The sequence below is a fragment of the Lepidochelys kempii genome, chromosome 18, assembly GCF_965140285.1.
Source record: "Lepidochelys kempii isolate rLepKem1 chromosome 18, rLepKem1.hap1, whole genome shotgun sequence".
NCBI classification, from domain to species: Eukaryota; Metazoa; Chordata; order Testudines; family Cheloniidae; genus Lepidochelys; species Lepidochelys kempii.
In genome coordinates, this window is record NC_136397.1 from 24,616,265 (window position 1) to 24,632,143 (window position 15,879).

The window sequence follows — 15,879 nt, forward strand, 5'->3', positions numbered from 1 at the left end:
CTGAATATGATTTTGCAGCCCCTATCATATTAACAGCCAGGTCTCCACACAACACAACGTGGGAACTACTGCTTTCAAAACTTGTCAGGGAATTTTCCATTAGCTTAAACTAATGGTTTCCGAAGAAATATGGTTTGTGTTTTTGGAAACTGTTGTGCTTATATTGTTTGCTCCCAGTCCTAACAACTTTACCTAACAAAATAGAAATTAAATGAGCTGCTGGGACTAACTCTGGTATTTTACTTAGAAGCACTTTCTATATCTCCCCTCAGTGAGCCCACTAATGGGTATCATGCCATATATTGACACTTTCTACAAAAGCACAAATTATATTGCTGAGTTTTTAAAACTGACAATACCTACATTTTGTGGTATTTTAAGGGTGTTTATGAGGCCTAATGCAAAGCGCATTGAAGTTAATGGGATTCTTTCCATTGGCTTCAGTGGGCTTTGGATCAGATCCATAGAGACAAAGGCCAGGTACTCACCTAAAACTTAGCTACGTCACTCAAGGGAGTAGAAAATTCACACCCCTGAGAGACTTAGTTAAGCTGATGTAAGCCCCGTGCAGACACCGCTAGGTTGACGGAAGATTTATTTCGTCGTCCTATTGCCTCTTAAGGGGGTGGATTCATTACAGTGATAGAAAAAATCCTTCCATCGCCGTAGTAAGTGTTTACCGTACAGCGGCACAGCTGCAGTTGTAGCACTTGTAGTGTAGACGTACCCTAACGCTCCTATTTATCTAGCAGTATCTGCAGTATGTTCCAACTTTCTATCTAAGATGGGTGAGACATTTTCAAAATGTATGGGAAATGAATTTAGTAAACATTTTAATTTGTGGGTTTTAGAAGTGAAATACAGTACAGCTACAAAGAACCACACATCTAGAGATTAATACACTAAGACAGCAAGACTGAAGAGTTCCAAGATATGTAAGAGGTATTCTAGGAAGAAGGTGTCACAGTTTGGGGTAACAGCACCTGTATTCCCCTTCTGTGGTCCAGCAAGGGCACCCATTTTTAGGCTTCCAGTTCCCTAGCTATAAGCTCTCTTGGGCAAAGACACATCTTTCTCCCTCCTGACTGGAGCATTCCCAGGTTGCACAGCTCCCTGCCTATACTGTGAATTCCCCAGCAAGTCAAACTGCCTCAGCACGCCTGTTTTGCCTTCTCCTCAGAGAGTGTAAATACTGTAAGGTAGAACCTCAGAGTTACGAACACCTCCAGAATGGGTTTTGTTTGTAACTCTGAAATGTTCGTAACTCAGAATAAAACATTACGGTTGTTCTTTCAAAAGTTTACAACTGAACATTGACTTAAATACAGGTTTGAAACTTTACTACGAAGAAGAAAAATGCTGCTTTCCCTTTATTTTTTTAGTAGTTTATGTTTAACACTGTACTGTATTTTTTTTTCTCTGTTGCTGCCTGATTGTGTAGAAGGATTGGGGCCTCCCTTAGACAGAAGGACCTGTTTGTCTGCTGGATCAGAAAGCAGGCCTTGAGTCAGTTTAAACTCTGGCTATTTATCCGAAAGTCCTTTTTGGTCAATTGGTATCAAGAGAATCTAGTTTGAACCAGCAAACCTTTCCAGGTAGTGGTACCTCTTGGGGGAAGTGTTATAACCTGAGTGAATCACCCCACCCTGTTTTTAGTTCCTGGTGGGCTGTGGTCGCCCTACCCCATGCAATTAAATACAAACCCTGGCCCATGGTGATGCAGTAATTCAGTAAGGTTTAATTTAATTCAATAAGGTTTGTCCGGGATATTGCAGAAAATTGCCATATTTGTCACAGAAGGGAAGTAAGGAATGATTAAAAATCTCAATTATTTCTTATTTACATAGTGCTCAGTGCAAACATAACACTTTGCATATAATTTTTAAAGTGACAGGTGCTACAAGCTTGGAGGCTCTTATGGTCTAAGGCCCCAGTCTTGTGAATTGTTGTGCAGGAGTGAACCACCACATCTGCATCTAGCTCTCTTCCAGGATTGGGGCCAAACGAAACAATTTATCTGGCCCCCTGCAGTTTCTGTTGGGTGGCTTTGGTCACACTGTAGCAAAACAAGATTAACTGCTTAAAAATCACTAAGACCCTTTTTTCCCCTCCATCCATGGGTTTTTGCATCATAAATATATCCCACTTTTTTTTTTTTTGCATCATAAATATATCCCATTTTTGCACTAGGGCAAAAATTCCAACATGATAAACCAGCCTTAATTCACCCTCTTATAGTCTAGTCTCCTCTGAGTTGTAATGCTTGGTCTTATTTGCTTGTTAGGTTTAGTATAGGTGTGGTGCTAGGTTAGGATAAACAGGAGATCAGACGAGATCAGGGGTCCCCAATGCGGTGCCCGCGGGTGCAATGGTGCCTGCCAGGGCAGTTGTGTGTGCCCGCAGGACACCATGCCGCTGAAATGCCACTGCTGAGCGCGGCCGCTGGAGAACCGCCAGCTGAAATGCTGCCGAGAAGCATTGCCATTTCTCGGCGGCATTTCCACGACAATCATAGAATATCAGGGCTGGAAGGGACCTCAGGAGGTCATCTAGTCCAACCCCCTGCTCAAAGCAGGTCCGATCCCCAACCAAATCATCACAGCCAGGGCTTTGTCAAGCCTGACCTTAAAAACTTCTAAGGAAGGAGATTCCACCACCTCCCTAGGTAACGCATTCCAGTGTTTCACCACCCCGGTAGTGAAAAAGTTTTTCCTAATATCCAACCTAAACCTCCCCCACTGCAACTTGAGACCGTTACTCCTTGTTCTGTCATCTGCTACACTGAGAACAGTTTAGATCCATCCTCTTTGGAACCCCCTTTCAGGTAGCTGAAAGCAGCTATCAAATCCCCCCTCATTCTTCTCTTCCACAGACTAAACAATCCCAGTTTCCTCAGCTTCTCCTCATAACTCATGTGTTCCAGTCCCCTAATCATTTTTGTTGCGCTCCGCTGGACGCTTTCCATTTTTTCCACATCCTTCTTGTAGTGTGGGGCCCAAAACTGGACACAGTCCTCCAGATGAGGCCTCACCAGTGTCGAATAGAGGGGAACAATCACGTCCCTCGATCTGCTGGCAATGCCCCTACTTATACATCCCAAAATGCCATTGGCCTTCTTGGCAACAACAGCACATTGTTGACTCATATCCAGCTTCTCGTCCACTGTCACCCCAGGTCCTTTTCTGCAGAACTGCTGCCTAGCCATTCGGTCCCTAGTTTGTAGCGGTGCATGGGATTCTTCCGTCCTAAGTGCAGGACTCCGCACTTGTCCTTGTTGAACCTCATCAGATTTCTTTTGGCCCAATCCTCTAATTTGTCTAGGTCCTTCTGTATCCTATCCCTACCCTCCAGTATATCTAACTCTCCTCTCAGTTTCGTGTCATCTGCAAACCATCCTCCCGATCGTTAATGAAAATATTGAACAAAACCGGCCCCAGGACTGACCGTTGGGGCACTCCATTTGATACTGACTGCCAACTAGACATGGAGCCATTGATCACTACCCGTTGAGCCCGACAGTCTAGCCAGCTTTCTACCCACCTTACAGTGCATTCATCCAGCCTATACTTCCTTAACTTGCTGGCAAGAATACTGTGGGAGACCGTGTCAAAAGCTTTGCTAAAGTCAAGGGACAACACGTCCACCGCTTTCCCCTCATCCACAGAGCCAGTTATCTCGTCATAGAAGGCAATTAGATTAGTCAGGCATGACTTGCCCTTGGTGAATCCATGCTGACTGTTCCTGATCACTTTCCTCTCCTCTAAGTGCTTCAGAATTGATTCCTTGAGGACCTGCTCCATGATTTTTCCAGGGACTGAGGTGAGGCTGACTGGCCTGTAGTTCCCAGGATCCTGCTCCTTCCCTTTTTTAAAGATGGGCACTACATTAGCCTTTTTCCAGTCGTCCGGGACCTTCCCCAATTGCCATGAGTTTTCAAAGATAATGCCCAATGACTCTGCAGTCACATCCGCCAACTCCTTTAGCACTCTCGGATGCAGCGCATCCAGCCCCATGGACTTATACCCATGGTTAGGGTAGTGATCAATGGCTCCATGTCTAGTTGGCAGCCGGTATCAAGTGGAGTGCCCCAAGGGTCGGTCCTGGGGCCGGTTTTATTCAATATCTTCATAAATGATCTGGAGGATGGTGTGGATTGCACTCTCAGCAAATTTGCGGATGATACTAAACTGGGAGGAGTGGTAGATACGCTGGAGGGGAGGGATAGGATACAGAAGGACCTAGACCAATTGGAAGATTGGGCCAAAAGGAATCTGATGAGGTTCAATAAGGATAAGTGAAGGGTCCTGCACTTAGGACGGAAGAACCCAATGCACAGCTACAGACTAGGGACCGAATGGCTAGGCAGCAGTTCTGCGGAAAAGGACCTAGGGGTGACAGTGGACGAGAAACTGGATATGAGTCAGCAGTGTGCCCTTGTTGCCAAGAAGGCCAATGGCATTTTGGGATGTATAAGTAGGGGCATAGCGAGCAGATCGAGGGACGTGATCGTTCCCCTCTATTCGACATTGGTGAGGCCTCATCTGGAGTACTGTGTCCAGTTTTGGGCCCCACACTTCAAGAAGGATGTGGATAAATTGGAGAGAGTCCAGCGAAGGGCAACAAAAATGATTAGGGGACTGGAACACATGAGTTATGAGGAGAGGCTGAGGGAGCTGGGATTGTTTAGCCTGCAGAAGAGAAGAATGAGGGGGGATTTGATAGCTGCTTTCAACTACCTGAAAGGGGGTTCCAAAGAGGATGGCTCTAGACTGTTCTCAATGGTAGCAGATGACAGAATGAGGAGTAATGGTCTCAAGTTGCAGTGGGGGAGGTTTAGATTGGATATTAGGAAAAACTTTTTCACTAAGAGGGTGGTGAAACACTGGAATGCGTTACCTAGGGAGGTGGTAGAATCTCCTTCCTTAGAGGTTTTTAAGGTCAGGCTTGACAAAGCCCTGGCTGGGATGATTTAACTGGGAATTGGTCCTGCTTTGAGCAGGGGGTTGGACTAGATGACCTTCTGGGGTCCCTTCCAACCCTGATATTCTATGATTCTATGACTTGTGCTCATCCAGCTTTTCTAAATAGTCCCGAACCACTTCTTTCTTCAGAGGGCTGGTCACCTCCTCCCCATGCTGTGCTGCCCAGTGCAGTAGTCTGGGAGCTGACCTTGTTCATGAAGACAGAGGCAAACAAAGCATTGAGTACATTAGCTTTTTCCACATCCTCTGTCACTAGGTAGCCTCCCTCATTCAGTAAGGGGCCCACACTTTCCTTGACTTTCTTCTTGTTGCTAACATACCTGAAGAAACCCTTCTTGTTACTCTTAACATCTCTTGCTAGCTGCAACTCCAGGTGTGATTTGGCCTTCCTGATTTCACTCCTGCATGCCCAAGCAATATTTTTATACTCTTCCCTGGTCATTTGTCCAATCTTCCACTTCTTGTAAGCGTCTGTTTTGTGTTTAAGATCAGCAAGGATTTCACTGTGAAGCCAAGCTGTTTGCCTGTCATATTTACTGTTCTTTCTCCACATCAGGATGGTTTGTCCCTGTAACCTCAATAAGGATTCTTTAAAATACAGCCAGCTCTCCTGGACTCCTTTCCCCCTCATGTTATTCTCCCAAGGGATCCTGCCCATCAGTTCCCTGAGGTTGTTAAAGTCTGCTTTTCTGAAGTCCAGGGTCCGTATTCTGCTGCTTTCCTTTCTTCCCTGTGTCAGGATCCTGAACTCGACCATCTCATGGTCACTGCCTCCCAGGTTCCCATCCACTTTTGCAATGCTTCTTTCCGCTGCCGCTTCTCAGTGGTGGGGTATCTGGCGCCCACCACAGTCTTCTGGGAATAGGAATGTGTTATTCCCACAGAAAGGTTGGGGACCACTGGACTAGATGATCTACAGATCCCTTCTGGCATGAAACTCTGTGACTTTTGTGCCTCTTAAATTACAGAGGAAAATGGCTAATACAGCCCAATCCTGCAAACAATTATGCATATGTTAACTTAACTGGTTAAGACTAGATAATATAATAGTCTCTTCTGGCCTTAAACTCTATGAATCTGTGAAACTTTATTACCATTCTTCTCAGTAAAGTTAAACACGTGGGTGTCTGCAGGAGTGGGGCCTAGGTCCTTATGTCCTCTGCTGGCAGTGCTGCCTTCCAGCACTTCACTTTAGGTACTATTCTGCAGCTCAGTAGCACTCACTCTTAGAATGTTTTTCCTGATCTTCAGCCTGAATTTCCCCTTTCTTCATTTCATTCTGTTCTATATAGCATCTTATACCATGCTCATCACTGTAGTATCTGAGGACTTGCTGATAGTGCATGAAGCAACTGACTACACATCTAAGGGTTGTTGTTTTTCTCTCATCCTCTCCCCAGGGGAGAAGAATGTGCAGGGGAGTGTCCTGTGTTGGTAGGGTTTTAGGGGTTGGATTTTTAAAAATATATATGTTGCTATTTATTTGTTAGAGCAGTTAAAGGACAAAGAATTGCACCTTCCACTTGGAGTGGAAGGTGGTGAGGTTGGTGATGGCCCTTAGTTCCTTGGAGAGTTCATTCCACAGTCATTGACCAGCCTCTGAGAACATTTTGTCTCCCATTGTTCTCTCTGGGCCCCACCTCAGCTCTCCTTCAGCCCAGCAAGACAGCTCTCGCGCTTATTTTCCCAAGATCATTTTTTGTTGCACTGCCTACGATCAGGGAATGATAGGAGTGAGAGATGGAGATGCTGTATTTGCGTCAGTCTGATGACAGGCCAGCCTTGGATCTTCCCTTCCTCACACTGTTGGGGATGGTGTCTGTTTTAGCTCCTATCCCACTGTAAAAGCTGTGTGTGGACTTAGCTAGGAGTTTGAGCAGGTAACTGATGCGAAAACAGCTCATGGGAGAATTGAGGGGGATTCATGGAATTTAAGTTCCCCGACCTCTGCACTACAATGAGTGAGGGGGGACCTGGCTATTGCACAATCACAAGGTGTAGTATAGATGGGATTTTAAACAGTTTCTGGCTATGCCAGCTTGCTCCCTAACTATTGGCATGCAGTGCAAAGAGACAAGTCAGAGTTTCCCTTGGGTACAGCAGCTGAAGCAGTACATGGAGCATTAGTCTACACCATACACATCTCCTGTCCCTTCACTCCACTGGGCTGTCCTCACTGCTTCAATGTCTACGCTCCAAAAAAAGGTGTGTTCTTAACTCAGGTTAAAATAGCAGTGAAGACAGGCAACTCAGCTTTTAACTCAGCTGAGCAGTCCCCATTAAATCCTATACCAAGGGTGGCCAAACTGCGGCTCGCCAGCTCCATGCGTCACTTCTACCGTTCATGTGTGGCTTGCGGAGCCCCCCACAACCTCCCCATTCTCTATCTACCAGACTGGAGGGGGGAAGCTTAGGACCTCTGCCTTGCAGCAGGCTGGTGGGGTAGGGGCTTCTGCCCAGTAGGGAAGGGGGTCTGGGGACTTCAGCCATGTGGGGCACACTTGCCAAGACGAGCAGGAGTGGGGCTGAAGCCCTGAGTCCTAATAGGTGCTGCCTGTGGGGATGAAGCCCTGAGCCCCAGCAGGTGTGCACCAGCTCTTGAACTTCTAAAGATTGTCCCAGGCAGCTCCAAGGGTCAGTATGTTTAGCCACCCCTGGCTTATACTCTAGGAGAGCCTGCAGCTGCATTTAAGTTGTTTGTCAGAGTGAAAACGGGGTTACCTTCCCACTGCGATTTTAAGGAGGTGCGCAGAGGTGCTGGAACAATTTTTATAGTGGGGGTGCTGAGAGCCCTTGAACCAAGCTGTAAAACCTCTTTACCAAGGAAACCCTTTCAAGCCCCCCCAGCCCCCCTAGCTCCAGCACCGACAGAGCTGCCTAAGGCGGCTGAGCCAGGGTTACAAACTCGCTTTCCCGGGGCCGTGTAGACATAGCAACATGTGCCTGAGACTGCGGGGCCAGGGCAGGGGATCGGGGCGCCTGCTGGGCTGACCTGTGCGGGGCTTTGGGAGCCGAAGGCAGGGGCCCTGGGGGGCTGGTGGGGCGGGGGTACAGCCTGGAAGGCGGCGGGCAGAGCGTGCGGGGGCTTCGGGAGGCAGCTGCCGGGGGATCCCGGGGCCCTGCTCCGCGAGCTTCCCTCGCCGCGTCCCCCGGCGCCGCTGCCGGGGTTTGTCATAATGCGGGCGGGCCCCGGGCGGCTGCATTGCGGGCTCCGCGCGGGGGGGGGCGGCCGGCCGGCCGGGGGGGCCCAGCCCGAGCGCTGTTTACCTGGACACGTGCTGGCGGCGGCCGGGCCTGGGGCGGCCGGGGCCCCGCGCGGGGCGGCGGGGCGGGGCGGCGCGGGCCGGAGGTGCGGGGCGGCGCGGGGGCGGCGCGGGGCTCTGCGGCAGGGGGAGCAGCGCGCCCCTCCCAGCCCTGCCGCGGCTGCTCCCGGAGGTAGGTGCGCTCGGCGCGGCTGCTGCAGCCCGGCGCGGGAAGGGACCCGCGCGCCCTTTGTCTCGGCGCGCGGCGGCCGGGCCCGGGGAAGCCGGAGCGGAGCGGGGCGGGGCGGGGCGGGGCGGGGGCCGGCTCCGGGGTCCTGGGCCCCGGGGGTGGGCGGCGGCCGGGCCCGGGGAAGCCGGAGCGGGGCGGGGCGGCGGCCGGGCCCGGGGAAGCCGGGGCGGGGCGGGGCGGGGCGGGGGCCGGCTCCGGGGTCCTGGGCCCCGGGGGTGGGCGGCGGCCGGGCCTGGGGAAGCCGGAGCGGGGCGGGGCGGGGGCCGGCTCCGGGGTCCTGGGCCCCGGGGGTGGGCGGCGGCCGGGCCCGGGGAAGCCGGAGCGGGGCGGGGCGGCGGCCGGGCCCGGGGAAGCCGGAGCGGGGCGGGGCGGGGGCCGGCTCCGGGGTCCTGGGCCCCGGGGGTGGGCGGCGGCCGGGCCTGGGGAAGCCGGAGCGGGGCGGGGCGGAGCGGAGCGGGGCGGGGCGGCGGCCGGGCCCGGGGAAGCCGGAGCGGAGCGGGGCGGGGCGGGGCGGGGGCCGGCTCCGGGGTCCTGGGCCCCGGGGGTGGGCGGCGGCCGGGCCCGGGGAAGCCGGAGCGGGGCGGGGCGGCGGCCGGGGACGCGGCGCCGGGGCGGCCGGGGACCTGTTGCTGCCCAGCCCCCGCCGGCGGCGCGCCCGGAGGGTCTGTGAGGGGCCGGGCGGGCGTTTGGCGGCCGGTCTGCGGCGTGGCGGAGGCGCCGAGCCGGCTCTCGGCGGGGCTGCTGGCTCTGGAGCGGCTGCCCCGGGCCGCGCGCGGTGGGAGCCCGGCCCGGCCCGGCTCGGCCCGGCTCGGCTCCCGGGGCAGGCTCCCGCCCGGCGGCTCGCAGCGCTCAGGGCGCCCGGGACTTGCCGGGGCGCTCGCCCAGGGGACCCGCGGAGTGGAGCGGCCGCCGCTCGGCGGCTGCGGGGCCAGGCCCGGAGGGAGCGCGGGGACACAGGGCGGAGCGAGGCGGGAGCCCCCGGCCCCTGTTCGCCGAGCCCACCAGCCTCCTTCAGACTTCGCCCGGGTTTGTGGCGCCTTATTGAGCGTTGCTGTTTCCCCGTCCCAGGGCGGGCGGGCGCGGCCAGAGTCGCTGCTCCCCGGGGCAGGGACCCAGCGAGCCGCGCTTGCAGCCGGGGTGGCGGCTCTGCCCCGCCGCGCCGCGCCCCGCGGAGCTGGTCCGGCCCGGGCTCTTGGGGTGGCCCTTGGCGCGGCCTGGCCGCGGACGCCGGGAGGAGGGCTCCCGCTGCCGGCGAGGGGTGATGTCGTTGTTCCCGCTCGCCATCGGCGTGAGCCGCTCCCGTGAGCGCTTGGCTGCGGGACGGGGCGTGAAGCCCGCCCAGAGGGAAATGGGGGCAGGTTTGGCCAGCTGCGATTTTAAAGACGATTGTAGCGATCTTGTTACGAGACAGGGAGAAGCTGCAGCTCCCACCAGCCCCCTTCGTGATTTATTTTTGAGAGTTCTTTGTAAAAGGGGGACACGGTGTCTTATTTTTTCGTGTTTTCCTTGTCGGACAGCTGGATTTACAGCTGTAGATGGTGTTGTTTGCCTTTAGCCTGACTTCGTTGCACCGTTACCCGTGCATGTTAACGGGGGAACGACACTCCTTCTTACAGAGTATAATTTAACGGTGGTGGTGTGCACGGGCACGAGGGAAAGGTGCTGTGCTTTCGGTCTGCTACATCTGCGTGCTTATGAAAATCTCCTGAGGATGGTGATGACGGGGTAATTCCATTGTTGTAGATTTCCTTTTGGCTAGTTAAGAATATAACCTAAAGGTGTTTAAACGGTCTCATCTAAGGTTCCGATATAGCTGAAAAGAAAAGGAACTTTATATCTGTAGCTATCTATGTATAATAACGGTGAAATTTTCAGTATAAAAGTTAAATTACCAGTGAGAGCTTAAATAAAAATTAATTTGTTGTAGGACCACAGACAAAGGTATACAACTTTAAGTATTGTTTCATAGTAGCAGCCGTGTTAGTCTGTATCCGCAAAAAGAGTATTTGTGGCGCTCAGATTGTACCATGTAGCTTTTAAGTTCAGTTGTTCAGTATTAATTCTCTTGCATTTTTTATTCCTTTGTAAGTTGCCAATAGGTCCCCAATACATTTGTTGTGTGAATGCCCTTGGGCTCTTGTCAATCACAAATGGAACTGAAAAGGAGGACTTGGGGCACCTTAGAGACTAACAAATATATGTGAGCAGAAGCTTTCCTGAGCTACAGCTCGCTTCATGGGATGCATGCCATGCCGGGGGGGATGGAAGGGAAGCTTTCACCCTGAACTAGTAATGCAGCTGCAGATCACTTTATTAGGGAACACACGTTATTTAAATAAATAATTATAACTTGCAATATTATTTGATATGGGTTCTTATTTAAATAATAAAAACTGCCTCAAACACCAATATGGGAGACATCCAATAGTCACTAAGGAGTTAAGACATGCCCCCTATATGTTTAGTAGTTTGTATAATTTTTGTTTCTATAGTGATGGCAAAGTTTGAAATAATGAAAGTAGTGTTTTCACTACATTTAAAAGTGTAGCAGTTTAATGGCTTTTTTTGAGTGCATGAATGAATCCTTAATGTATGATGGTGCATTCAGGCGTTCTGTCTGTTCAAAGATTGTTTTTGTTTAATGCTGATTGAGAGTCTGCTGAATGCTGAGTTGTTTAGCTAGCAGCATTTGTGTTTTTCATATTATTAATAATTGGGGGGGGGTGTATTGGGAGGATGTTCTGAAGTAGTTGAATGTATTAGTTTACCAAAATTAGAACAAGATTTGTACAGGGAGAGAGAGAGGCTCTGTGGTTGCAACCTCCTTTGTTTATTCAAAATAATGTAAAAACCATTTCCAGAAGGAGGCAAGTATTTATCATGTTCTCATTGCATTTGTGTAAGAAAACAAAAGTTGTACAAGTAAACTTCAGTGTCAAATGACACTGGGTAACCGTGAGCACCTGTGTTCTTCTTTTGCATGAAATAGGATTACAAGGAAACCCCGAGTATATTTTAAATATTTTTTGCAGGCCTGCCCCTGGCTGTTTTATTGAGTCATTGCTGGTCTCACATTTTTAAAGATTCCCTTTCTCCAATAAATATAGAGCTAAACAACTTATTTAAATCGCTTTTAGGACTCTAAGACATGCAATGAATAGAGCTAGAAACTTGGGATTTCCCTCTTTAATAAAATTGCTCCTTACAAACCACTTCCATTTGAGAATAAAGCTTAAATTTCAAGAGATTAATATAAAAATTGGTCAAAGTATTTTAATGACTTCACACAACATATTGTAGAAGTTAGTTGGTGAACTTTCTCAAGTGTTCAGAGTAGCAGCCGTGTTAGTCTGTATTCGCAAAAAGAAAAGGAGGACTTGTGGCACCTTAGCAACTAACCAATTTATTTGAGCATAAGCTTTTGTGAGGTGCGCTGTAGCTCACGAAAGCTTATGCTCAAATAAACTGGTTGGTCTCTAAGGTGCCACAAGTACTCCTTTTCTTTTCTCAAGTGTAAAACTGTACGTAGAACTCCCGATTTAAATATTTATATAATTGTGGCACCCATGGGCCCCTGATGTGAAATAAAGAGCCACGGAGGAGAAGACTGAGTACCTGTAGCTGTGTGGGGCTGCCATGACAATAATGCAAGAGCCTAATGCACAAAAGAAAGCTCACTGCAAATGTGAATAACTGAGCTGAGTGCTCTGAAAAACTTAAATTGAAAGCTGTAATTAAGAGATGAAATCCTGGTCTCATCGACTTCTGTGGAGGGTTTCACCCAAGGTGTTTAGATTCATTCAGCCTATAATAAATTCAGGGCAAACTTCCTTTCACGTTCTGTTACCCAATGCAAACATCAGCTTTTCGTGTTAAACAGAGTATTTTATATAATAGATTATTCAATCCCTTCCAAAATATTTCAAAGTATAAAAAGTTAGTGCTTGGATATTATGCTCTAGAAACATCCAAAGCACTAAAAGCATAAGGCTGAGTGATATCCCTCACACTGTTTGGTACACTAAAATAGAAATGTTTTTCAAAGCTACAAGATGAATATGGAGAAGTCTCCTAGTAAAACACAGACGTACAGCCTCTGAATTTGTGCTGGTTTTAAGTATTTTATCATCCTCTTGAAATAGCTAGGCAGCCACAGTTTTATTTTCACTACAGACGTTTTTTTCTCCTGCTGATAATAGCTCATCTTAACTAATTAGCTTCTTACAGTTTGTATGGCAACTTCCACTTTCTCTCTGTGTGTGTGTGTATGTATATATATATATATATATATAGGGGTGTGTGTGTGTATAGATATCTATATCTATATCTTCTTACTATATGTTCCATTCTTTGCATCCGATGAAGTGGGCTGTAGCCCACGAAAGCTTATGCTCTAATAAATTTGTTAGTCTCTAAGGTGCCACAAGTACTCCTGTTCTTTTTACATAGTCAGTCTGCTTCTTCTAGTTTTAGGTCCAGATTTGTAACAGTATTTAGGCATTACTGCACTCAGTGTCGCAATTCCTAGTAGATTGAGGAGCCTAAATCTCATTTTCAGAAATCTACAGTTGATGGTATTTAGGCTCCTAAGTGCCTAAATCCCTGTTGATGAGATTTAGGTTCCTAAAGCAGCTAGGCCTTGCATCTTTGAGTGAAGCAACTCCTAAAATCTGAGGCTTAGTGCTTTAAGGTGCAAATAGATTGAAGCTGCAGCAGGTACCTGCTTACAGCAGCTATGAACAGCACAACTAAACTTTTCTTCATTATGCAGCGTAAGCTGATGGGCTGACCCTCACACTCCAGACAATGGCTGAGTTCCAGTTCCTTTGCCCAGGGCTCTTCCTAGAAACATAGAAATGTAGGGCTGGAAGGGACCTTGAGGGTCATTAAGTCTAGCCCCCTGCCCTGTGGCAGGACTAAGTAGACATAGACCATCCCTGACAGGTTTTTTGTCCAACCTGTTCTTAAAAACCTCCAGTGATGAGGATTCCACAATCTTCCTTGGAATCCTTTTTCAGAATTACCTTTATAGTTAGAAAGTTTTTCCTAATAGCTAACCTAAATGTCCCTTGCTGCAGTGTAGACTAAGCCCATTCCTAGTCATGGAGAACAATTGTTCACTGTGTTCTTTATAACAGCCCATAAGATATTGGAAGACTGTTATCAGGCTGTCCCTCAGTCATCTTTTCTCAAGACTAAACATGTACAGTTTTTTCAACTTTTCCTCGTAGGTGAGGTTTTCTAAACCTTTTATCTTTTTTGTTGCTCACCTGTGGACTCTCTTCAGTTTGTCCACAAGCTTCCTAAATGTTATGCCCAGAATTGGACAAAGTACTCCAACTGGGGCCTCAACCGTGCTGAGTAGAGTGGGATAATTACATTCTGTGTCTTACATACAGCACTCCTATTAATACACACCAGAATCATATTAGTCTTTTTTTTTGCAATTGCATCACATTGACAACTCATATTCGGTTTGTGGTCCACTGTAACCCCCAGACTCTTTTCAGCAATACTACCACCTAGACAGTTATTCTCCATTTTGTAGTTGTGCATTTGATTTTTCCTTAGTAGGTGAAGTGCTTTGCACTTGTCTTTACTGAATTTTCATCGTGCTGAATTCAGACCAATTCTCCAATTTGTCATGAATTTTAAACCTGTCCTCCAAAGTACTTACAACCCCTCCCGGTTTGGTCTCATCTGCAAATTTTATAAGCATACTTTGTTAACTTAGAACCTAAGATTCAAAACAGATCAACCCAAACAGTCTCGCGGCCCCCAGAACCATGTCCAGCCCTTAGCTGGGAAGGTCTATAAAGCCCAGGAGACTAGGCTTCTCCCTCCTCTCAGGAGTCTGACAAGTGTAGAGAGTCCCTTCCCTGATCCTGAGTCTGTTCTGTCTGCTCCCCTTCCTAAAGGTGTGTCTGCCCAGCAGAGGAAGGTGTGATTCTAGCAGGAGTAAGATAGCTTTAATCTAGCTACTGAGGGTACCAAAGTAGTGAAAATGTGGCAGCAAGACTTCACAGTGTGCCAGGCACCCCAGTACAGCTCCACCGAGGGCCCTGCATACATACTTGGGTGCTAGCTCGTGCTGTAGCCTGTGCCGCCACAGACTAGCAGCCTGAGCATGTTCATAAACCAGGCGGAGAACACTTCAGTCTCTCTGGTCACGCGATTACAGACATGAAAGTTGCCATTCTTCAACACAGAAACTTCAAATCCAGACTCCAGGGAGAAACTGTTGAGTTGGAATTCATTTGCAAATTGGATACAATTAACTTAGGCTTGAATAGAGACTGGGAGTGGCTAAGTCATTATGCAAGGTAGCCTATTTCCCCTTGTTTTTTCCTAACACCCCCCCTCCCCCCCTCGATGTTCTTGTTAAACCCTGGATTTGTCCTGGAAATGGCCCACGTTGATTGTCATACACATTGTAAGGAGAGTGGTCACTTTAGATAAGCTGTTACCAGCAGGAGAGTGGGTTTGTGTGTGGGGGGGAGGTGAGAAAATCTGGATTTGTGCTGGAAATGACCCAACTTGATGATCATACACATTGTAAGGAGAGTGATCACTTTAGATAAAAAGAAAAGGAGGACTTGTGGCACCTTAGAGACTAACCAATTTATTTGAGCATGAGCTTTCGTGAGCTACAGCTCACTTCATGAAGTGAGCTGTAGCTCACGAAAGCTCATGCTCAAATAAATTGGTTAGTCTCTAAGGTGCCACAAGTCCTCCTTTTCTTTTTGCGAATACAGACTAACACGGCTGTTCCTCTGAAACCTGTCACTTTAGATAAGCTATTGCCAGCAGGAGAGTGGGGTGGGGGGAGGTATTTTTTCATGCTTTGTGTGTATAAAAGATCTTCTACACTTTCCACAGTATGCATCCGACGAAGTGAGCTGTAGCTCACGAAAGCTTATGCTCAGATAAATTGGTTAGTCTCTAAGGTGCCACAAGTACTCCTTTTCTTTTTGAGTATGTACCATGGCTCCTCAGCAGGGCTGTACTGGGGCAGCTAGCCCACACTGCCTCATGTTCACTACTATTGTTACCCCTGCTAGCAAGATTAAGGCTGGAGTGGATGTGCCTACCCACTCTACAATCACACCTTCACTTGCAGTGTGACTTACCTAAGGCTATGTCTACCCGGCAATTAAAAACCCGTGGCTGGCCTGTGCTAGCTGACTCAGACTCAGGGGGCTTGGGCTGTGGGGTTGTTTAATTGCAGTGTAGATGTCTGGACTTGGTCTGGAGCCCAGGCTCTATGACCCTGAAAGGTGGGAGAGTCCCAGAGCTCAGGCTGCAGCCAAAACCGGATTGTCTACACCTGCAGAAGGCCAGTTGCAGTGTAGATGTACCCTAAGAGGCAGAAAAGCCTTATATGAAAGTTTGTGTAAGGCACATG

At 48.9% G+C, this 15,879-nt stretch overlaps 1 protein-coding gene across 17 annotated transcripts in view; it reads left to right on the forward strand.

Moving 5' to 3' along the window:
• Window positions 1-15,879, forward strand: part of CAMTA1 (calmodulin binding transcription activator 1) — a 950,491-nt gene that overhangs the window by 869,824 nt on the left and 64,788 nt on the right. The window lies entirely within an intron of this gene.